Genomic DNA, 23,455 nt, shown 5'->3' on the forward strand with positions numbered 1-23,455 from the left:
TAGTGTATTATCTTGGAGATGATTTTCTGAAGTCTTTTTGCTAATATCTTATTTAAGATTTTAGCATCAATATTCATTAAGGAGATTGGTCTATAATTTTCTTTCTCAGTTTTCGATCTACCAGGTTTAGGTATCAGTACCATGTCTGTGTCATAAAAGGAATTTGGTAGGACTCCTTCATCCCCTATTTTTTCAAATAATTTATATAACATTGGGGCTAATTGTTCTTTAAATGTTTGGTAGAATTCACATGTGAATCCATCTGGCCCTGGGGATTTTTTCCTGGGGAGTTGATTAATAGCTTGTTCTATTTCTTTTTCTGAAATGGGACTATTTAAGCAATTTATCTCCTCCTCTGTTAATCTAGGGAGCCTATATTTTTGGAGGAAGTCATCCATTTCACTTAAGTTATCAAATTTATTGGCATAAAGTTGGGCAAAGTAACTCCTTATTATTTCTCTAATTTCCTCTTCATTGGTGGAAAGATCCCCCTTTTCATTTGTAAGACTATCAATTTGATTTTCCTCTTTCTTTTTTTTGATCAAATTTACCAAAGGTTTATCTATTTTATTGGCTTTTTCATAAAACCAACTCTTGGTTTTATTTATTAATTCAATGGTTTTTTTACTTTCAATTTTATTGATTTCTCCTTTTAATTTTTGTATTTCGAGTTTAATTTTTGGTTGGGGGTTTATAATTTGGTCTTTTTCTAGCCTTTTAAGTTGTAAGCCCAATTCGTTAATCTTCTCTTTCTCAATTTTCTTCAAATAAGCCTCTAAAGATATAAAATTTCCCCTTATTACCGCTTTAGCTGCATCCCAAAGATTTTGATATGATGTCTCATCATTATCATTATCTTGGGTGAAATTGTTAATTGTTTCTATAATTTGCTCTTTCACCCAGTCATTCTTTAAGATGAGATTATTCAGTTTCCAATTACTTTTTGGTCTATTTACCCCTAACTTTTTACTGAATGTAGCTTTTATTGCATTGTGATCTGAGAAGAAGGCATTTATTATTTCTGCCTTCCTACATTTAATTTTGAGATCTTTATGTCCTAGTATATGGTCAATTTTTGTATAGGATCCATGGACTGCTGAGAAGAAAGTATATTCCTTCCTATTGCCATTCAGTTTTCTCCAAAGGTCTATCATACCTAGTTTTTCTAATGTTCTATTTACTTTTTTAATTTCTTTCTTGTTTGTTTTGTGGTTTGATTTGTCTAAATCTGAGAGTGCAAGGTTGAGATCTCCCACTATTATAGTTTTACTGTCTATTTCTTCTTGCAGTTCTCTTAACTTTTCCTTTAGAAAGTTAGATGCTATACCACTTGGTGCATATATGTTTAGTATTGATATGGCTTCATTATTTATGCTACCTTTCAGCAGGATATAGTTTCCTTCCTTATCTTTTTTAACGAGATCTACTTCTGCTTTTGCTTGATCTGAGATAAGGATAGCTACCCCTGCTTTTTTGGCTTTACCTGAAGCATAATAGGCTCTGTTCCAACCTTTTACCTTTACTCTGTATGTATCTCCCTGCTTTAAGTGTGTTTCCTGTAGGCAACATATTGTAGGGTTCTGCTTTTTGATCCAATCTACTATCCGTCTCCGTTTGATGGGATCGTTCATCCCATTTACATTTACAGTTAAAATTACTAATTCTGTATTTCCTGCCATCGTATTATCCCCAGATTATGCTTTTTTCCCTTGACCCCCCTGATCCCCCTCCCCAATATTTAATTTACAGACCCCCCTTGTGACGCGCAACCCTCCCTCTTTTTTTTTTTTTTTTTTTTTTTTTAGGATCCCTCCCCCCTCCCTCCAAGTCCCTTCACTTATTCTCCTTTTCCTTTTCCCTTTTCCTCTCCCCCCTTTTAATGAGGTGAGAGAAAATTCTCTGAAAAACAAATATGTTAATTATTTACTCTTTGAGCCTCTTCTGATGAGAGTAAGATTCACACAATGATTCTCCCCCTCACTAAGTTCCCTCAGATATGGTGTATTTTCTATGTCTCTTCCTGGGATGTAGTTTCCCTCTTTTTATCACTCCTTCCCCTTTTTCTGAACCGACCTCCTTCCCTTTACTACACCCCCCTTTTTTTCTTTTATAACAGTAAAATCAAATTATCCTTGAGTATTTTTTATATACCCACAACAGAGTTACAGTTCTCAAGGGTTCTGTGTACCTTTTTCTGTTTCTCTTCAGTCTTGTGGATGTAGATCAAATTTTTTGTTTAAGTCTGGTTTTTTTCTTAGAAACATATAGAATTCCTCTGTTTCATTGAATGACCATCTTCTTCCATGGAAAAAGATGCTAAACTTAGCTGGGTAGTTCATTCTTGGTTGCAGTCCTTGATCTTTTGCCTTACGGAATATCAGGTTCCAGGCCCTTCTATCTTTTAATGTGGAGGCAGCCAGATCTTGGGTGACCCTTATTGTGGCACCTTGGTATTTAAATTGTTTTTTTCTAGCTGCTTGCAGGATTTTCTCCTTTGTGTGGTAATTCTGCAGCTTAGCCACAATATTCCGTGGTGTTCTTTTTTTAGGGTCTATTTCAGAAGGAGTTCGATGAATTCTTTCCACATCTACTTTCCCTTCTGTTTCTATTATCTCTGGACAGTTCTCTTTGATAATTTCCTGTAAAATAGAATCTAGGCCCTTTTTTTGGTCATAGTTTTCTGGAAGTCCAATAATCCGCAGATTATCTCTCCTAGATCTATTTTCCAGGTCTATAGATTTTCCCAGTAAGTATTTGACGTTGTTCTCCAGCTTCTCATTTTTTTTTGTTTTGTTTGACTGATTCTTGGGTTCTCTGTGAATCATTCATTTCTATTTGTTCCATCCTGACTTTTAAGGAGTTATTTTCTTCTTTCACAGTTTTTAGTTCTTTTTGTAAATGCCCAATTTCGTTTTTAAATGAATTATTTTGCTCTATTGAATTTTTTTCCATTTCCCTAATTTTTTTTTTTTGAGAATTATTTTCTTTTTCCAATTCAGAAATTCTATTTTCTTGAGACTTTTTTATCTTTTCCAATTCAGAAATCCTACTTTCCTGTGTTTTTTTAACCTTTTCTAATTCACTAATTTTGTTTCCCTGCATCTCCTGTGAATTCTTTATTTTTTCCAACTCCAATTTCAGGACGTTGTTACTCTCTATCATAACTTCCCTTTCTTTTCCCCATTTTTCTTCGATCTCCCTCAATTTTTTAAGAGCTTCTTCTAGGAGAGAGTTATGTGATGGGGGGCAGGAATCATTCCCCTTTAGGTTGTTGTCTGTTGATTCTCTGCTGTCAACTTCCTCGGGGTTGGATACCCGCTCTTTCTCTGTATAGAAGGAATCTATAGTTTTTCTAGCTTTTTTGCTCATACTTAAAAAATGTTTTGGGGTCTGTCCCTGGGGTAGGAAATTATTTACTTCTTTACCAGCTTCCTCCCAGACCGGATGGATGCAGCGGCCCCTGCGCCGGAGCTAAGATAGAGCTCTGGGAGAGAGTTCCCCACCCCCTCCCTGGAAGTGCCTCAGAGGTGATTAGCACTACTGTGCTTCGAGGGCGTAGAATAGTGAAGACTGTAGGAAGCCCAGCCTATGTGTCCGGGTGTGGAGTGGATGTCTGCAGCAGGTGACGTGAGAAGCCCCTGCGCTCAAACTGGAAGTGTCTGCCAGAAACCGCGGTCCCTAGTTCAAAGGTTCCGCTTCTCTGGGACTTCCTGGAGCTGAGTTCCACTCCCTCCAGCTAAGCTAGGCAGTGTGTGTTGCCTTGGGCCGTATCCACCCACTTGTCAATCTCTTAACTATTCTCAGGAGGTAGCTGAGGCCACACCCCCTGGTGCGGAGTCTTCCGAGTCACCCCCAGGGGGGGGGGGGGAATCTAATCTGAGTTTTAAAATATTTTGGCTTTCTCTTCTGAACTGCTAAATAATTAGCAGAGAAGAGCTAACAGCCTGTGCCAGATTCCTTTACCTCAGTGGCTTCTCTGATCCCAGAGCCCTTCCCAGCGCAATGGGCGCAGTGTGCCCCTACCCCACCGTCTGTGCTGGTCTTTCTTATTCCTCCCCTGAGAACTGACCTTTCCTGTTGAAACTCCAGATTCTCTTCAGCTGGTAAGTCGTGCTTCCAGTCCTTGTGGTATCTATCAGTCCTGAGCTAATTTTGAGACTTAATTTATCTAATTGGTTGTGAGGGAGTGAGGACGTTCACTGAGTCGTGTGTTTCTTCTCCGCCATCTTGGCTCCGCCCCTGCAAAAAGAACTTTTGACAAATAAACTTTTGATGGCTTGCTGAACTTCTTGTTTCCAAATTGAATTTTTAAATTTAAGCATTATGTGTCTTGGAATTTGCAGGACTGATTTTTTTCCTGGAGATAATTTGTGAATTCTTTCATTTAAGATTTTATTTTATATGTTCAGAAGTCCTGGGCAGTTCTCTTCTATTACTTATTTCTTTATCACATGGAAGTTTTTTTTTTTTTTTGTCATATTTTTCTGGGAGATCTTTGCTTCTTAGGTTGTTTATTTATCCTGTCTTTGAAATCTATATATTTTGTTTGCACAATGAGGATATTTTCTTTTACTGTTTCTTCATTTCTTCTAAGTTGGATTTCATTTCTGTGTATTTGAATTCCCAATCTATTGTTTCCTTTGGTGAGGCTTACATTGCATATTAAATTTTTTCTATTCTTCTTATTTTTTTGTGTGTAGGATAAAAATTCTACTCTCATAATTCTCATGCTCTTTTAAAGCACTTAGGGACAGGGTGTTGTGGGTCCATCTCAACTTCTGCAAGGTTTTCTATATGTTGGATTATTTTTCTTTATTTTACAGTATTTATTTATAAATACTTGAACTTCTTTACTAGATCTGGAGGCCATATTTCCTTTTGTTGTTAATATCTTTCCTATTGATTTATTTGTTTATGTTCAAAATCTTTGAGATTTTTTTCTTTCTGAAATCTTTGGTATTTTCAATTCTTTGTCCTCTTCTTATTTTCCTTATTAATCATTTTCTGACTCTCTCTCTGCTGACTCTAGTTTCCTTGGACATTAGCTCTCCAAGTGTCTCAGCTTCTTTCCACTCTGCCAATTCACAGTTCACCAGGCTAGGTTTCTACCCCAAATGACTTATGGGTATGACTCCAGCAGGATGCTGTGTTCTTTCCCTCGGGCTTGGGAGAGTGCTGCACAGTTTCCTGTATACAGAGAATGCTGCTGTTCTGGTCTGTCCCACTCCCTCTATTTCTTAATTCTCTAGCCTACAATAGAAGTTTAAAAGCTACTTTCTCCAGGGCTGGCAGTTTAAAGTTCTGTAGCCCCCAACTTCTGAAGGACTCTTGAGGCCTTAGCAAACTTTCTCAGATGGAGTTGGGCTATCTATAGCACTGGAAAGAGGGAGAGGGTAAAAGAATGAAGGGATAAATTTTGATGTAACCTGTATTGTATCCTTTGAATTATTTGGTCAATGTGGCCATACTTCTGGTAGCATTGGAGGCAGAAGAGTGTTAAGTGAGCTCAGGGCTAGTGAGTGTTAGCTCTTGGATTTTCAGGGTTTTTTTCTTTTAACCTTTTTTTTTCTTTTTGGTTTTTAGGTGTCTTAGACTATGGAACAGATGAAGGTCTTTTATTTCTGGCACATAATTCTTGTTTTGAAGAGTTTTTACAGTTACTGTTGTCTGTAGAAAATGCCTTGTTCACCATCTTGTTTCTCCCTATTATCTTTATTTTGCCTATGATGAAACTCAAGTTGAGAGACATTAAGTGATTTACCTAGTGTCACACAACTAATAAATATTTGAAGGTAAATTTAAATTCAAGTCTTCTTGACTTCAAGTCCAGTATCTTACTATATCAACTATGTCAATAAGCACATAAATGACGGAATAAATAAATAAAGCTCATTAGCAGCTTTTATTTCTCTCCTTTCTTACTTTTAAGGAACCAAACAAAACAAAAATGCAAGATGTGTGAGGTAGAGGGAATGTGTGAGAGTAAGAAGGTGTGTAAGAAGATGTGAAGAGAAAGGGAGAATGTGCTTGGTTTTATAAGGTGTATAAGAAGATGTGAAGAGAAAGGGAGAATGTGCTTGGTTTTATATATATATATATATATATATATGTGTGTAGCAGCATGGTTGATTGTAGTGAACACTGGACTTGTAATCAGAAAGCCCAGCTTTTAGTCCTTGCTTTGTCATTCGCTCCCTGGGTGACCCTGGGCAAGTTATTTAATCTCTGTGTGCCTCAGTTTCCTCAACAGTAAATTGGGAACCATAATAGTATCTGCCATGTAGGGATGTTATGAGGTCTTCAATTGTATTCAGTTGAAGTAACATCTGTACAGTGCTTAATATGATGCCAAACATATAGTAGTGCTTAATAAATATTCTCTTCCCTCCTTTTATCCCCTTTCTTTCCCTGGCTCATGGGGCTTTTTTTGTTTTTGGGGAAAGTACTTTGTAAATTCTCAAATGTTTTAGACATGAAAGTTGTCAGTGCTTTGAGTTTTATAAAACATATTGCTTGCATTAATTTAATAGATTGTTGCTATTGTTCAATTGATTTTCAATAATTTTTTGTGACCCTATGTAGGCTTTCCTTGACAGAGATACTGGTATGGTTTGCCATTTTCTTTTCCAGCTTATTTTATAGATGAAGAAATTGAAGAAAACAAGGTTAAATAAGTAATCCAGGGTTACACAGCTAGTAAGTGTCTGAGGCCATATATGAACTCAGGAAGATGAATAACTAAAATTTATTAGATACTTATATCAATTCTGGGAGATAGGTAGGGGAGAAAGAATTATTTTAATTTTACAGATGAAGAAATTTTAATTCCCCAAGAGACTATAAACTTATTGTTTTCACACGACTGGTAGTGGTAGATTCAGAAATACAGTCTGTCTTTCAGCCTTTCAAGAAGCAGCTTACAAATGTTAGCCTAAGCCTGTCACTCTCCACCTCAGGAAATCCATATGGCTCTGAAATCAAGTATAAATTCCTTGGCATTTAAAAAACTTCACTACTGGCTTTGATCTACCTTTCCAGCCCCTTTGTGCTTATTCTCCTTTATATACAATGTAGTCTAGTAAGATTGGGCTTTGTATTATTTTTCATGTGTTATGTCTTTTGGCCTTTGTATTAGCTATCCCCCACACTAAGAACATATTCCTGTTGTTTGACACTGAGTCTCTCTGACTGCAAGAGATACAACCTTTTTTTGACTTTAGTACACAACTCATTTACATGGAAACTTTGACTTGTTCTACTTTTGACCCAAGCTGGTCTTCCCTCAGCTACTGCTGGGTACTTCCTCTAGTGGTACTGGACTTCATGAGGACACCCCATCAGATTCTGGATCAGATCCCCAGCTGAAACAATCCACCAGTCTCAGGCTTCCTAAAAGCAGGGATTATAGGAATGTACAACCACACTTAGAACACATTCCTTCCTCACTCTTGTTACTTAGAATCTCCAGTTTTTTTAAATAGTTCAATTAAAACAGTTCCCTTTTCATGAAGCCTTATCTGATTCATTCCAGTTGCAACTTGCCTCCCCATCCCCAGTTACTTTGTGTTTATTTTACATATATGCACATATTTACCTTGGATATAGAATATAAACTCAATGAGGTATTTTGTGTGTTATCTACAGCACTAGCATATTGCCTAATAAATGCTTGTTGATAGATTAATTATTCTCCACTAAAATATTCTTTTTGATAGATTATTATGGTATATAGGGGTAATGATATTCACCAGAAGAAGGTATATCCATATAGAAAATATCTTAGATCCTCCAAGAATTGTGTTTAAGTTAAAAGTATAGGAAGGAGATGGAGAATTTTGGGAAGATAGAGGAATATTGGAACATAGTATGACAAAGTAGAAGGTGAGTGACAGAAAGAAGTCTGTTTTGGAATATCTGCTGCTTTTAACATGGTGTCAACCAAAGAAATTGGCACTACTGATGGGACTATTGGGGAACAGTCTTCAACAAGACAAAATTAACTTTCTTTTCTTGACTCCTGGAACAATATATGTTTGTCCATTTTCCTTGGGTAATTGAATATGTACCATCTTGGAGCAACTTTCCTAAACAGATGTACCTTGATCATTGTTGTTCAGTCATTATCAAGTATGTCTAGAAATTAGAGTGGTTTGCCTTTGCCTTCTTCAACTCATTTACAGATAAGGGAAAAAAAAAAACAAACAGGACTAAGTAACTTGGCCAGGGACACACAGCTAGTAAATGTGGTCAGGTTTGAATTTAGGAAGATGTATTTTCCTGATTCTAGGACCAGTTTCATTGCCCTGATCATAGGTGAGAGTATTAAATTCCATTACATTCACAAAATGATATCATACTGTTGGGAAGCAGAGTTGTAATTAAGAATTATGGCTCAAGGGACAAATTCATTTGAGGTAGAAACACCTATCCTGTGACTTCTTGGAAGTTATAATAATCTTTTTCCTGAACTGCTTGAAGTATGGAAAAATATATTCCTAGTCTTGGTGTATCCTGACTCTTGTTCTCTGGGAGCAGATGACACAGAAATACCTCTTCTTCCCAATGAACTTGGAAGCCTCTTAAGAACCTCTACTCTGACAGAACTCCTATGTCTTGGAAATTCTTCTCCAGAGCTATTCCAGAAGAGCTCCTTTCTTGCCCCAGATGATCCTGGGTCCCCAAATGCCTCTATTTCCTTTTCTATGAATAGAGAAGTCTTGTCTTGCTTTGATCCTATCCCAGGAGAGCCAAGGAATCTGAAATACTTCCTCTCTCCATTGTCACAATATCTAGATGAGGACATTCTCTACCCAGAGAATCAAAATCCATGAACTGCCTCATCTTCATAGGCAGAAAGTGATCTAGCACACAAACCCCAGGCTGCCCAGAAGCCTTATTGCTCCTGTACTTGCTCTGTATGAGCAAGTATTTCTCCAGTGGATTCAGCTCTCTTTTCTCTTGGACCTAAGGTTTTTCATCTATAAAATGAGGGGGTTGGATTAGATGGCATTTGAAATCCTTTCCAACACTAGATTGATGATCTGAAGACCGAAAAGATAAGTTGAAGCCATTTTGTATGCCCAACTATGGCATTTGTATTTTATCCTATAGATAATAGGGAATTAGAGAAGATTTTTGAGCCATGGAAGTATATGATCAGAACTGGACAATAGATCATGTCATATTGCCATTAGATGGTCCTTTGGGGGTAGTCTCAAAAGGGATAAAGGCAACGGAAAGAGAAAATTGTTCAATAGACAATCTAGACTTTTCTTAGGGGATACCATATAGCTGCCTCTATCCCTGTTGAGGATCATGACTATTCAAGGTTGCTTGTTTTAAAACGAGATTTAATTTCAATGGTCATGGGGTCTTGTGATCAGCTGCTTCTGAGTCTAAGACTATGATGGAGAGCTTCTGGGAGAAGGATGGAAAAGCTTTTCTGGCTCCATTTTCTAGTGCTCTATAATAGTTTAAGAAGAGAAATCCATTTCTCTCATTCCTTATTCCATTAAAACAAAGATAAGTTACTTTCTTCCTTCTACCATTTCATTTATTATGAAATCTTAACCTTTATTTTTTTTTCTTTAGAATTTTTCATTAAGGGAATTTATATACTTGAACTATTACTTCTTTGTGGATGATTCTCAACTCTCTTAATTAGTAAATGAGAAACATGGTTCCTATTTCTAACTAATCTTGTTCTTCTCATTTTACCCCAATGACTTTGTAAGTCCTATCCCAGCCCTTCCCTCTTTCTCCCTCCTTCATTACTTTCAAATTCTAAAATTGGGTTAATAATAGCCATTTCTACTGGAAAGTATATGCCAATCAACTGCTTTTCTGGCTCCATTCACCATCCCGTGACTTCCCAAAGAAAAACATTCCTCTGTGGTCACTTTTCTATATATGTTTTCTCTCCCTATTGAACATAAGCTTATTGAGGGCAGATACTGTCTTGCTTTTTAGTTGTATCCTTAATATATATGGTGGTGTACATAATGAGCACTTAAAAATGGTTTTAAATTTGATTTCATTCTGACTTATCCAACGTCTGGTATGTATTTCTAGCTTCTTACTGGGCATTTCCACTGGGGTGACTCACTATATCATTAAATAACATGTCAGAAAATTTGGTTCATTATCTTCATGGCTATCTTCCCTCTCTTCAACCCCATCTGACTCCCGATTTCACATAATGGTACCATTATTTATCAAGACTAAAATCTGGATGCAGAGGGAAAGATATTAGATGTGTCATCAAGTGCATTGGGTTTAAATCTCAGCCAAGCTATTTATGTTGTATGTCATTAGGCAAATCACTTCACCTTGATAGGGCTCTGTCTCCTCATCTCTAAAAGGAGAAAGTTTTTACTCTACAATCTCTAATGTTTCCTGTAGCTCAGAATTCTATGATCCAGTAGTCCTTTGACTCTTTTCTTTTTCTGGTCATAACCAATAAGTTAATGATAATAATACATTATATTTGCAAACTGCTTTATCATTTACAAAGTGCTGCATAATCTTATCTTACTGGATTCTAACAATAACCCTACTATTTTTAAGGTCTTTTTTTTTTTTTTAACAGATGAACAAATTGAATGTCTCAGAGTTTAATGATTTGCCTAATATCATTATTCTATTAGGTACAATGCTGGAACTAGAATGTAGATCTCTTGATATCCAAATTCAATGCTCTCTTTTCTTTCATATTCTTACTGCTTCCAGTTTAGTCAAATACTTTTCAAGGTATTTTAATTTGCATAAAAGAGAAGCAGAGAACATAATAGAAAGAGCACAGAATTGGACACAAAAGAACTAAATTTAAATGCTTGCTCTTCTAATTATCTATAAGATCTTGGAAAAGTCACCTAATTAAAAGACCAGTGTCTTCTAGAAAATTAAGAGTTTCAATTAAATGTTATTCTATAAAGTTCCTTTTGGTTCTATGTAATGTTCTGTTTCTCTAGATTGTAATTGTTCTCTTGGAGCAGGTTTCTTGGGGAGCTTCTGTAGGTAGCCTTAGTTTCAGTTCAGTTCAATAATCCCAAAATGCAGCCAGGAGATAAAGTCCATATCCTTTATTGTGTCCTGAATCTTTTCCTGGGGCCCGGTTAGTTTTAGTAGAGGCCTATCTCTCTTCTTGGCTCCCGAGAGTTCTTGTCTGAATATCTCCAGCCAGCACAAAAGTCAAAGTGGGAATGAATCTTCACTCTGAATCTCCTGAGTTTTCCCAAAGTCCTTCCTGGCCCTGAGAGCTTCTTGCTTATATGGTGCACACTGAATATACACCAATCATTATATCAAGAGGAAACCATTATTTTTTGTAGGATTAAATCAATGTTAAATTAGATTTAACCATTGTCTCCTCAATTCCACTCAGTACCTTGTTTCAAGTTCTGGCCCATAACATCTTCTTGTAGGGTCAGTTCAGTCATACTGAATTAGATAATTATATCCATTCCAGTGACTTAGCACCTTGTAAGAATCTAACAGTTCTATAGTTTTTATTCTACTTAATCTCTTAAGTCAATTCCAATTCCAAATTTCTATGATCTGATTCTCAGTTTTCCAGCCTTCTGTCCTAAAATATAATGCCTCCTTTCTAGTGAAGCTAACCAACGTACATTATATGCTTCATTCATTATTGTTTCTACATATGACTGCTAATATTGCCTGGGAATACTTTTTCTTTTCTTCTGCTCTTTGACTATTTAAATCTCACCTATTCTTTAAGGACCAGCTTAAGCCTATTCCTCTACATGAATCAATCTACCATTTAACAATTATTTATTATTGCCTGCTCTACTCAGCACTATGGTAGGGGCTGGAGAGTTCCATTAAAAGTGGGGAAAAAAAGCCTCTAATAAATATTGCTTCTATTCACTCTTAATTGCACTCATTGTAAGAAAATTTGAATTTGGATATCAGAAGTACTGATTTCAAATCCTTGCTGTCTGTGGGATTTTGGGCAAGCTATTTGACCTCATGGTTTCAGTCAAGTCAATAATAAAATGAGGGGGTAGGTCCCTTCCAATTCTAAATCCTATGCTCCAAAGTGCCTAGCACAATGCTATTGATTCAGCAAGTATTTTTATTTGAAGAATAAATCTATCTCATTTATAGATCATTGAGTTACTTTAATAATAATGGTTTGCAATGAGAATACCTAGATAATAAAGTAATTGATAAAAAAATCAGTATTTTAACAAAGCAAGATATCACTAATTTGACTAATGCTAAGAAGACAGAGAATAAGAAGCCTGATGGAATGAGTAAGAAGTTTTTATGGTAGAATATCTTTTAAGAAATGAAATTTTTATCATTTTCAAGTACCTATAATAACTTGAGCTAAGGTTAATAAAGTAGACCTACTTTAACACTCATCTAAGAAAAGAAAGTGGGTATAGACAGAGGACCTGCCTTTGAACATAGAACTCTCCCACCTTTACTACTGGGGCAGTAGGTGGCACAGTGGCTAGAATGCTGGATCTATAAGTCCCATTTTCCTTAATTCAGATCTGACCTCGGTTACTCACTAGCTATGTGACCCTGGTCAAGTAATTTAACCCTGTTTGCCTCAGTTTTCTCACCTGTAAAATGAATTGGAGAAGGAAATGGAAACCCCTCCTGTATCTTTGCCAAGAAAACTTCAGATGGAATCATGAAGAGTCAGATGTGAATGAAATGACTAAAGAGCAACAATAACAAAACTTACTACTATCTGAGTGACTTTACGAAGTGCTATAACCTTTCTAGACCCCAGTTTCCTTAGCTATAAAATGAAGGAGTTGTGCTAAATGACCTTTAAGGGTATTTTTCCAGCTCTAAGTATATGATCCAATGATTTGTAATAAATACATCAATTATTTATATGCTAAGTACTGCTTTTGAAGAGTTTGAGAAGAGTTTATTCTTTTAATAGTTTAAATGCTCTCCACATGAAGTCTTATTGCTGCTATTATTTTACTTGTGAAATCTTTTTTTTTAAGTTTAGTCTTTGTCCAAATGATCACAATATCAGATCCCAAGGGGTCTGAATTACCAAAATTTTTCATCATTTTGGAGTGGACATGAAGTCCCAAGTGTAAAGTGCAGTAAAACCTATCCACTTTGGGTTTCAGTAGGATTCTATGCCAATGAAAACACATTCTTTGAAGAGATGGGTAATTGCTGAAGGCTTTGTCTAATGTTAAGGCAGGATGGATGGACCATTTGAACTGGTTTAGGATTCATGATAATATATGGTTCAGGACTGAATAAAAGGGTATAATTCTACTGAAGGATTCCACTGAGCTCATAAACCACGAGAGAGCAGCTTGTCAGCAGAATACAGAGATTGGGTTACAACTGAGCTAGTCAACATGGGACCACTCATGGCTGTTTATCACTTCTTGAGAAATGATTATTTTAGGGTTTTTTTTTTTCTTGAGGATAGATGTCTAGAAAATCAGTCTCCAAATAATTTGGTTCAATTATTTTAATTTTGTTTGTGGTTTCAAGAGCACCAAGATTCATAATGGAACAAACAGTCTCATTATGTTTCTTTGTTAATGTAATTTGTGTACAGTCCCTCTCTACCTCCATCTCCTCATACCACCAAGGAGACCAAGAATAGACAAGTGAATATTGTTCATTATCCCAGGTAGAATAGGTTTTCCTCTGGTAGGACTGTGTATCAGTGGGAATTTGAGATAACGTAAAGAGCACTGAAAATGGAATGGGAAAAAATCCCAGAAACAAACCTGGGCTGCATTTCTGATCTTTTGATGTCCATTGATCAGATTTGGGGTAAGTTACTTCATCCATTCTAATCTTAATTGTAAAATCAGGTTTGATTATATGAACTCTAGGATTCTTTTCAGTCCTAAATTGTATGATCATATAAGGGAAAAGTTGGATGCCTGGTTTAAAGTACATAGATTCTTCATACACATGAATAATAGGATTCTTTATATCTTGTAAAAAAATTTCTTTACCATCCTTTTAGGGGGAAACTACCTGCTCCATGGCATTTCATTGTCTAGTTCCAGGGGTCACAAATTATGGCATGATTTTCGTTGTGGAAAATCTGAGCTTGTTTAACCACAGAATCAAAAATGGATAGGATTAGCAAGGGGTTCTCTTGCAAGATGACACAATGAGATGTTTTTCCATTATTAGGTAAAATCTCATTAAATTCTTTTAATTTAGATATGTTATTTTGCTCCTGAAGCTTGAAAATCAGTAGGTAGATAGCACATTAAATAGAGTCCTAGCTATGGAATCAGAAAGTTCTGATTTTAGATTCTGTCTCAGGAATTTACTAGCAATGTGACCCTGAGCATGAGACTCACTTTAAGTATTCCTCAGATTCCTTGCTTGTAAAATGAATGGTTTGGACTTGATAGACTCTGAGGGTTCTTTCAGCTCTAAATCAATGATACTTGCATATCTTTAATGACACACAACCAATGATGGCATATTTGTGGATTTGAGGTATTGCTACCTTGAAATCTATACTTGATCACTTGGAATCATTTGGAATTTGTGTGAAGCAGAATGTTGTCAAGTTGTAGCTGACAAATGTTCAATAATACAGAACTTCTGTGTTCTCTTCTCCCTTTGGGTATTGGTTTCCCAGGCCAGATTTTAACCCCTCTATCCCTCTTCAGTCTTTCATTCTTAGGTACATTTTTTCCCCTTCTCTGGACAGGATTGACCCAACATGATGGAGACCATTCTTTGTTTCTTTTACTGTTTTGTGGAATTCTCCGAAATACCTTATCCTGATGTGGAGGTTTTGGGAAACCTGGGTTCTCAAAAGTTATGTCAACAGAGTACTAGTACTAGCAGAGCTTAATAAAATGGGAATATTGCTTGTGGCCATGTTGATTGTGTGTCTTTATTTGAATACTAGCTTAGCCAAGTTTGGAGAGGTTTATCATCAAGTTGGTTTCTAGTTAATCAGGTTTATGGCTATAACAATTTATCAAGACCATGGAATACAGGAAGACTTGAGCTTAGATATAATAAAAATGACAATAATGATAGCTGGAATTTTTGAAAATTTTAACATTTTCAAAGGTCCTTACAAATATTATCTACTTAATCTTCATAACAAGCCTTTAAGATAGGTGCTAATAAAATTTTTATTTTATATATGAGAAAATTGAAGCAGACAGTGGTTAAGTGATATCTCATCCAGTTAGTAGTTGAGTGACCCTGGGCAAATCACTTAATCCTTGTGCCTCAATTTAGTCATCTGTTAAATGGAAGCAATGATAGTACCTACCAAAGGATTATTATAAGCTAACATGAAATAACATATGTAAATTTTCTTTCAAGCCATATAGTTTTACATAAGTGTTAATTGTTATAGAAAGGGATGCTGTCTATTTCCATGAAGGCAGTACCCATATCTACACAATATTTAGGTTCCTTGAAGTATTATGTGATATTTGGACTATCCATCTGTCATCTATAAGTTTTAAAAATGTCATTGATGCCTTTTATATGCAAGAATTACTGATATCATTCTTCCTCTCCTTCCAGTTTCAGTAGAACTCTTCCTTCAATATAGCAAAACATTTAAGCAAAATATATGAAATTAACCAGCCCTTTTGCAAAATGAATGACTGATAAATTTCCTTTTCTGGTTAGATAAACCCTTAATGATGCCCCATGAAAAAAACTGTTAAGGATATCAAAGCTTGATTTTAAGAACTTTACCTAATGTTAACCCAATTATTCTTGTGCTTTAGATCTCAGAATAAGTATTGGTAGGTAGAATTTTCCATAGGCTGACACAAGCCCTTGGTGTTGTCATAAAGACTAATTCCTTTAACCCTTTTCTGACTTGGATCAAAAAGTCACTTTCTTTCCATGAGTGAGTACTTGACAGTTTATAACACTGTCCTACAGTCTGGAAAATTAACAGGAGATAGTCTTTTTGCTGTCAAGGATCTTGAAATCTTCATTCAGTCACTGATTAACTTCTGCATTGGCTCCAGAAAGAAGCCAGAAGTAATGGTTGGTGTTCTCTTAGTCTCTGAGTTCTCTAAGAAGTTCTGTTTCAAATTTTCTCCATCAAAAGTAGGGAGTGCATTTCTTCCAACCTTGGAAATAGCTGAGAGAGAGTTGTGGGAGTGGAAGATACCTCAATAGGCCAAGAAGACCACTGATTCTGCCTCCAAAGCCATTTGGTCCTATCTTAAGTAGCTACTATAAAAATGTTAGATTAAATAATAGCCAAAAACAAACACTTAGTAAGTTAGAAACATGGATGGTTCCATTATCTTATTCATGTGCCTTCTTCTTAAGCCACCATTGCACTTTGCAGACCTTTTGTGCATTCTTTTCCTGTGTGATTCTTGTGTACATCTCCCTATTCAAAATGCTGGAGGACTTCCTGTAGTACTTTTGATTTCATGAGGGTACCACAGTTTCACTTGAACTGTCCTTTTGTTGTTTTTACTTGACATGAGATGCCCATTTCCTTTTTCAGTCACACATTTCCTCAATGATATATTTTATATAATTTTTTATTCTTTGGATCACTCTTTTCCTTTTTACAAAGGAGATTCCTCCAAACAATCTTATGAGATAGCTAGAGAGGGTTTGGTTACCAAGATACAAAGCAACCAAGAATCTTGACAGTGATGGCAGAGCTGAGTCTAGAGTTGCCAAATCTCCTGACTGTTCTCTTCACTGTACCCTCATTGCTTCAGCCTTTCCCCTCCATATTTTCCTGAAGATTTGGATCAAATTTAGACAATAGAATTTAGAGCCAGAGAGGTTTTAATACATCATCTACTTCTAAGTTTTGATTAGAAAACATGAACAAAGTGAGTTTTAAAGAGTGTGAGCTGGTTTCCATTTTACCTTTATATCACTAATAGCTTAAGAAATGTTTGATGAATGAATCAAGTATCTTGCCTGAGGTCACATAGATATTAATTAGCTGAACTGGAATTTGATCCCAGGCCTTTTCACTCTCATTTCATTGTTTTTTTTTTTCCACTATACCATCAATATTGTCATGAGAAATAACATAAGAAGTTCTGCAAAGAGTTCAGTGGATACTTGAATCTAACTGAGCAATTAGTGTCACTTCTGAAAACATGCTCATCAGACAGGATAGATTGGTCTTCATTTTTTCCCTTGGTTGACTATCAGAGTAAAATTTCACTATAATGAGAGGATAGGGAACAGAGGTAACACTGAACAAGTACTTTCCTTTGAAGAAAGTGAGACAAATCAGAAATGGGTGGAGGGAAATCCACTCAACATATAGCATAGCCAGAAGCAAGGGTAGAAGCAAGAAAGCTTTCCTTCCTCTCTTCTTGTGAATAGCAGAATTTCTGCCCCAGAGAACTAGTAATACCATGGACTTATTAGTCTAATCAGAATGCTAAGCCTGGAGTTAGAAAGACTCACCTTTTTCAGTTCAAATTCAGCCTCAGACACTTATTAGCTGTGTGACCCTCGGCAAATCACTTAATTCTTTTTGCCTCAGTTTCTCCATCTGCAAAATGATCTGGAGATGGAAATGATAAATTATTCTAATATCTTTGCCAAGGAAACTCCAAATGAGATCATGAAGAGTCAGACATGACTGAAATGACTGAACAATAAAATTAGTGTGGTTGCCACATATTTATATTTTTACTCCCATATCTAAAGGAAAGGAATTTGAAATTCCAGGCCACTTGATTGTTTCTCTATGTTTGTCTTCTCAGGTAGAAAAGAGGACCTAGTTGATCAATGTAAAGAGATACACAACATTAGTTGTGCTAGCCTCAGGAGCAATATTGGAAAATGATACCCAGCTGACAGCCAGGAAGGGTACAGAGCTGACTATGGGATTGGTTGTATAAAATCAGAATCTTTAAAAGACTTGCTAGATCTCTTGGTTTTCTTTGTATCTCTTGAAGAGTTTGTTGTCTTAGCTGTACTTGATGCCTCATAAATTTAATTAAGTCATTACAAAGTTACAGCTGCAGGTCAGTTCCACATCATTTAACCATAAGCTTTTGAGCTAGAAAGGATTGTAGAGATCAACAGGTCCTATACTTTCATTTCATTTTAAAATTTTATTAGTGTCTTTAAGTTTTGTTTTTTTTTTAATATCACTGTCACTTTCCTATATATCCTTCCTTTCAACCTCTTCACTTTTAGACTCTTCTCTTGGAAAATCCTCTCTTGTAACAAAGAAAAGCAGTTAAGCAAAATTAAAACAGTAGAGCAACTGGGCCTAAACAGCTTTGCTGTTTCTTAGGTCAGTGTAATTACACAAATTCCATTGCTTTTTTAAAATGTAATTTTTATTTATGTTGAAATCACTGTGTCTGTTTTTCTAATTCTGCTTACTTGGCTCTGAGCCAGTTAAAACTGTTCTTTCCATCTTTCTCTGAATTGTTAATATTCATTGTTTGTTATGGAGGAAAAATATCCTATTGTGGCATTTTCTATGCTATGGTTTGTTCAACCATTCTTCGATCAATATGTATGCACTTTGTTTCCATTTTTTAAATAAAAAAATGATATTATGAATACAAATATATAAGTATAAATAAGTATATATGCATATGTATATACACATATACAACATGATATTTATATATAATGCAATTATATATAATTTTATGCACACACTTTATTTTTGACTTTCATTTTCTTGGGTTGCAAATAGCATTACTAATTTGGTAAATTTTCTCATATAATTCTAAATTATTTTCCAGATAAGAGTTGTACTGTTTTACATCTCCATTAAAGATGTATTAGTTTGCTTGATTTCTTGATTTCTCCAATCCATGACATTTTCCATTATGTATCGTTTTGCCATTTTTATGGGTGTGACAATTTGATTGTTCAAAGAGAAAGTTAAGACTCCGAAGGATAGAGTGACTTGAGAGGCAACGTGGAATGGTGGGGAAATGGGCACTAGACTGGAATTAGGAGCTCTAAATTTGAATTACAACTCTTATGTTCATTAGCTTTGAGACCCTATGCAGGTTTTTAGCCCCTCTTCAAGCTTCAATTTCTAATACATAAAATTAGACTACATATATTGTACTACTGTTTAAGGAGGTTGTAAGGAAAAGCCTTTTAAAATCAGATTGCTATCCAAGTGTAAATAGTTATGATCATTATGACCAATATATGACCAATAGTTATGCCCAAAGTCAGAGGCCCAACTGTAAAGCACAAAGTTTGAATATGAATCATTAATAATTCTCTTCTCTCTAACTCATGTTGTCTCCACCAAATTTAAGAGAGTCCAAGCCACTGCTCAGCTTTGTTAAACTAAAAGCTGATTTGTCATTTGCTTTAGATAAAGTTATACAATTTGGGAAAAGCTGAAGAAATTGGGAAAAGGTAAAAAAGAGAGGGTTATGGTTAGAATAATGCTTCCCCTACTCAGAACTCCTCCCCTTCTTCTTTCAACACACATGCATCAATCCTCTTGCCTCTGGCTACCAATATTTATCCTTTCAAACAGAAGAGTATCATTTCAGGATAATTTAGGGCTGCTAATAGGTAGTGTGATGAACTTTACTTTGATGTTGAATTTGAAGCCAGAAAACCTAAATTTGAATTCTTCCTATGCCATTATTTGACTTTGGGCTGTAAAATGAGTGTATTGGTCCTTTTCAATTCCCCAAACTTATGTTATAATGACTTTTAATTATTCAATTCCTGAAGATAGAGATGATTAAATTTATAAAAAAATTAATACAAATTTTAATTTCTTTTACAGAATTTTAGAATAATAAATAGATTGTTCCCTTTTGAGTTTAAGTAGCATTGCCTTCAGAATGGCATGGAGGGACATAAAGTCTCTTAGCAGTGACTATTTATATTCTCCCTAGTCTAGCCTAGCATTGCCATCTTCTTTCCTGAGCCATGGTCCTTGGCACATGCCATATCAATTTTTGGAGCATGAAGTACTACCTTCTTGTAGTAGCATAGACAGTATCACTACCTCTTTATGGGAGGTGGGGTAGATAACCAAATCATATAATATAAGAGCTAGGAGGGACCTTATTAAGTTCAGAGATTCTAAAATTATTATTATTTTTTTATCCTAATACTCCTTTACACTTCAAAATATGTATATATTGAGGCACTCCCTTCTCCTAAGAATTTTTCATTGACATGGGTTTTATCTACCAGTATTTACTGTATTAAAAATTAAAATATCTTCATATTATTATGGAAATAATTTTTGACCTTACTGATCTCCTAAAAGGGTCAGAATCTCCAGGGGGCCTTATGCCATATTTTGAAACCCTCACATTCAGTCCAAACCCTTCATTTTATAGATGAGAAAATTGAGGCCCAGAGGGTTTAAGTAACCCTTTCAGATTCAAACAGCTATTAAAAGGCAGAGCTAGAACTAAAGAAACTCAAGTCTTCCAGTCCAGTGAATCTCCTGGCATGCCATTCCAATTCTCAGTGAATCATCAATTCTTATTTCCTCTGTAGAAAGTGAATTTCCTCAAGTTCTAGACCTGGAATCAGGAAAACCTGAATTAAATACTGCCACTGACACTAAGGAACAGTAAGACAAAGAATTTGAACTCTTTCAGCCTATAAATAATGGGTCTATAAATGATTATAATAATAATACCTATCAAATATGATTATTTTAAGAATAAGATCATTTAAATTGCATTGCAAACCTTAGAGTGCTATATAAATGTTTGTTATTTTATTTTCACATTTGTGTCATTGGGGACAGAAGAGAGAGAGCTGTGGTGAGATGGGAGAGAGAAGAATCAGTTAACTATGATCTAAAGGATCTGTAAACACCTTGTAAAACATCAATTCCAGCACCAACTCTTTTTCTCTTCTAAGGGAAAATTTCAGTAGGTATTTTGGAATTACTATATCAAATTTGTAAGGAAAGTACCACAAAGATACAAATTAATCTAAGTGATTTTATTATATTTAGCTCCAGTGCTATTGTTAGAAACATAGATAATATTATTCAGCTATTGAATCTATGTGAAAATTAGGACTTTATCCATATTGTCAAAGTTAAGAGGGAAAGTATTAAATTGAAGTTTGAGTTGAGAAGGAATTCTCTGAAATTCATATAAACTACTAGACAGTTGTGCTGGCCTCAATTTACCTTACGTAATTCAGCAACCATTTGTTAAGTCCCTTCTATGTGCCAGTATTTTACTTAAGAAGTGGATACTAGGCACCAGCCCTGAAGTCAGGAGGAACTGAGTTCAAATGTGGCTTCAGACACTTAACACTTCCTATCTGTGTGATCCTGGGGAAGTCACTTAATCCCAATTGCCTCAGCAAAAAACAAAACAAAACAACAACAACAACAACAAAAATAAACTAGGAATACTTAGACAAAAAATTATCCATCTTCAAGGAATATAGATTATTTATTTTAAATGCATTTTTCTTCATATCTTTTGTTTTTATTTGTTTATATTTCCCCTTCTATCTCCTAGAGAGATATTTCTTACAACAAAGGATTTTTTAAAAGGAAGAACAAAATATTAGCAAAACTAGTTAACACATTGAACAAGTCTGACAATACATGCAATATTCCAGTTCTATGGATCTCCTCCTCTGCCAAAGAAGGAAGTTCAGAAAAAGTCTTTTTTTTTTTACAGCTAAACTTCATCATTATAGTCTCCCATCATTCACTTTAGATTACTTTGCAGTGATTATTCTTTTTATTTATCCTGTTTTAGTTATTGCTTTCCTAATTCTTACTTCAGTTTGCTTCAGTTCATATAATTCTTTCCATGTTTCTCATTATTCATCAGGCTGACTTTTTGTTACAGAACAATAATGTTCTATCATAGTCATATATTACAATTGTTTAGCTATTCATAGTCAAGGGGCAGCTGCTTTGTTGCTAGTTTTTTTGCTACTACAAAAATGCTGCTATATATATTTTGGTATTTATGGGATATTTCTTATTGGGATAGATATAAATATGGAATTTTAATCACTTTATTTGTGCAAAGGAATTTATATTCTATTGTGAGGGCATACAATATAAAACATATATATATTTACATATTTAGGTATAATATGTAGTGTGTATACATATAAATATATCTATATGTATATATGTGCATACATATATGTATATATATGTATATATGTATATACACACACACACATATATATACATATATATATATATATATATATATATATATATATATATATATATATATATATATATATATACATGTATGCATACACACATATATGGAGGAAGATACACCAGACAGAGAGACAGACAGACAGACGGACAGACAGAGATATATAGAGAGAGAGGAAGGAAAAAAGGAAGGGAGAGAGGGAAAAGTATAAATTGAGATTAGAGGTAGGAGCAACTGAAAGGATTGCAAAAAAGATTCATGTAGTAAATAACATTTGAGCTAAGCTTGGAGAGAAGGAGCTAAGGGATTATTATGAGAAGCAGAGGTGAGGGAAGACAACATTTCAAGAATAGACCTCCACAAGCAAATTCTGTAATAGGAAGGCAGCTTAACTCTGAAATCAGAAGACCTTGATACTTACTACCTGTGTGACTTTGGGTAAGTCACAACTTTCCTCAGTCTCAGTTTTCTCATCTATAAAGCAGGGCTTGGAGTAGATGTCACTTCCAGCTTTAGATCATAGACCTAAGTTTGTCTCAGAAGCCTTGCAAAAGCCCAGAAACTGCAGAAGGGATGTTGTATATGAGGAATAGCAAATAGTTCAGTCTGGCAGGAACGTGGCATATGTGAGGGAGAGTGTTATCAAATCAGTCTAGAGAAATTGAAGAATCAATTTTATTCAATATTATTGAAGCATCAGTAATTATGATGTTTCTCTCAAGTCTTCCTCCAGAGCTGTTATGTGCTGTGAAGGTGTACTTGGCTTTTTATAGTCTATAGTAAGTCTATGGCAAGTTCTATCAAGCTGAAAAGATTTCTGATACTATCTTGGTGAAGACCTTGTAAGTCTGTCACCTGAAGACTAACTTAGCCAAGTTTGGAGACATACTCAGTTCTAAAAATTTAAGCATCTGCTGATAATTTTGGGGGGAGAGTTTGGGAGGGGGCTTCAGCAATTCATGAAATCACCTACTAAAGCATGAAAAATTGACAAATCAGTGGAGGAGGACACACAATAATGAAATTATGGTCCCTTGAAATAATGAATAACTCAAGTCCATATAGCACTTTGAAGTTTAAAATATATTTTCCTTATACCAATTGAGTTTGAATATGAGCTCTACCACCTAATAATTTTGTCCTTGGAAAAATCTAAAGCTCTGTGGGGATAGTAGGCATATGAGATCTGGTTCTAAAATCAAAGGGTTAGGTTCAAATACCATCTTTGATACCCTCTGTCTTGTGTGACCTTTCTGGTTCTCATCTTCCTCATCTGGAAATAAGGTGGCATAGAGGCCCCTGGGTCGTTCAATGGATGTAGTGCTAAT

The 23,455-nt window shown here is 35.3% G+C and overlaps 1 long non-coding RNA gene across 1 annotated transcript in view; it reads left to right on the plus strand.

Annotated features, from left to right (window-relative positions):
• Positions 1 to 4,020: 4,020 nt before the first annotated feature.
• LOC141557025 (uncharacterized) overlaps positions 4,021 to 23,455 on the plus strand; it is a 271,787-nt gene continuing 252,352 nt past the window's right edge. The window contains exon 1 of the long non-coding RNA XR_012486687.1: positions 4,021 to 4,103. This is a non-coding gene — a long non-coding RNA (uncharacterized LOC141557025). The remainder of the gene's footprint in view (positions 4,104 to 23,455) is intronic.

The sequence above is a fragment of the Sminthopsis crassicaudata genome, chromosome 2 (genome assembly GCF_048593235.1).
Source record: "Sminthopsis crassicaudata isolate SCR6 chromosome 2, ASM4859323v1, whole genome shotgun sequence".
Taxonomy (NCBI): Eukaryota; Metazoa; Chordata; class Mammalia; order Dasyuromorphia; family Dasyuridae; genus Sminthopsis; species Sminthopsis crassicaudata.